The 1,931-nt window shown below is 31.2% G+C and overlaps 1 protein-coding gene across 1 annotated transcript in view; it reads left to right on the top strand.

The window, feature by feature from the left end:
* The window catches only part of sh3gl2b (SH3 domain containing GRB2 like 2b, endophilin A1), a 16,015-nt gene that overhangs the window by 3,638 nt on the left and 10,446 nt on the right, over nt 1-1,931 (top strand). The gene's annotated exons all lie outside the window — the stretch shown is intronic.

The raw sequence follows: 1,931 nt of genomic DNA, 5'->3' as shown, positions 1-1,931 counted from the left end.
AGAGAGAGAGAGAGAGAGTGAGAGAGAGAGAGAGGGGTGTAGTCATGTGTACATTAGACTCCTGCAGAAACACGAAAGACTATCAAGAAATTTCACCCAAAAATCATCATTCACTCCTGATGTCATTCAAACCTGTTTGACTTTGTTCTGTGGAACATAAAAGAAGATGTTTTGAATGATGTCCAACAACGTAAAACACACACACATTTACTGAAAACATTATTTTTGAAGCAGTTATGTTTATTTAAAATAAAAAATGTTAATAACCTGTCACTACAACTTAATTCATTTAGACTTCAGTTTTTTCACTTTTTGATTTTTCTCTCTTTACCTTTAGCCACACAACCTCAGAATTCCTAACAGTGTTGGCTTACTGCTGAGTTAATTAATTGACTGACGAGGTTAGTCTGTGTAAACGTGTAAACGTCACTCAACGGGCCGTTTCTGTGTGTTTTCTTCAGAACTGAACTCAAGCTCACAGTCAGAGAAAACCTTTCTCCTCGTGTTCCTCACAACTCCAATCTCACGTTTGATTTTTCCCCAAAAATTAATTGTTTTATTTTTTTCTGGATTCTGTTTTAATGGTAAATTAAGTTTTAGTAATCAAAAAGTATGTCTAATCAATTGAAATCATGAAACAATGTATTAAAAATAATTATTACTTTTTTAACAATAATAGGAATGTGTGAAATATTAATTTTTTGACATTTCAATGTAAACAATTTTTTTGTCTGAATTTATGATACTTTGAGAAGTACATTCTACTGTACACTAGTAAAATATTATAGGGCCTTATGAAATCTGTTTGATTTTTTTCCCCCAAATTCCATTGCATTTTTTGTTTTAATTTTATGGATTTGGATTTTAAGGTTTTATTTTTTTTTTTCTGGAATTTGTTTTATATGGTTAAATAAAATTGTAGTAATTTAAAAAAACTTATACAGTTTAACAACCGTTCATTTAAAGTTTAACAAAAATATTTTTAGGTCCCTATAAAATTAGTTTTTTTATTTTATTTTGGATTCACAAAAAAAGATTACATTTTATCGTTAAATCAAAAGGCATGTATATCAATTAAAATATAATATTGTTTTACTTTTTCTTTTTTTTACAGTAGTAGGGTACTATGAAATATATATATTTTTTCCAGAAATCTGTTTATTTACTCATTTATTTTGGATTTATGATTTAATACAACTTTGTGCTCATTCATATCCATATTTCATAGCAGTCTTTTTGTGTTTAAAATATCACAAACTCAAGTCCATTTTATCATTTGATTAAGTGTACAGCCCTACTTTTGATTTATTCATACAAAAATTGCCTAATTCTGTGACATTCAGCATTTTACTGTAAATTGCCTGTATATGACTGGATTAATAAATGTCGAGTTATAAACGCAGATGGGGGTTATACGTCTCTATTTTCTGTCTAATGGTATCATCAGGTCGCTGTTGCTATGGAAACTGGCTCTCGCTCATCACTTTCACAATCCTCACATGATATTCAGAGCAAGAGCTTCCTCCACTTCATACACACACACACTGAATGATTAATGTCCGCAGAGCGACTGCAAGCCCTACACAATACTGTTTATGAATAACTAGTGTCTTTGAGCAGGTTTGATCACATTTATCTTCAGTGCTATGAAGTCACGCTCTGCTGGTCTTCTGTAGATCTTTGGTTCTCTTGAGAAAAACAAGTAAACAGCCCATAATTACTATTGAAGCATCTGCAGTTTACAATCATCCAATGCACGACCCACACACTGCAGAAACTCTGCTCTTACTCAGTATTTGTGACTTGCTTTGCTGTATAAATGTCTTCTGAAAATTCTTATATATATATATATATATACAGTGGGTACGGAAAGTATTCAGACCCCCTTAAATTTTTCACTCTTTGTTATATTGCAGCCATTTGCTAAATCA

This window comes from Sinocyclocheilus anshuiensis, unplaced genomic scaffold (genome assembly GCF_001515605.1).
Source record: "Sinocyclocheilus anshuiensis isolate Anshui unplaced genomic scaffold, SAMN03320099.WGS_v1.1 scaffold444, whole genome shotgun sequence".
Lineage (NCBI taxonomy): Eukaryota > Metazoa > Chordata > Actinopteri > Cypriniformes > Cyprinidae > Sinocyclocheilus > Sinocyclocheilus anshuiensis.
Note: the sequence above shows the minus strand (reverse complement) of the source record. Positions and strands in the feature narration are given on the sequence as shown.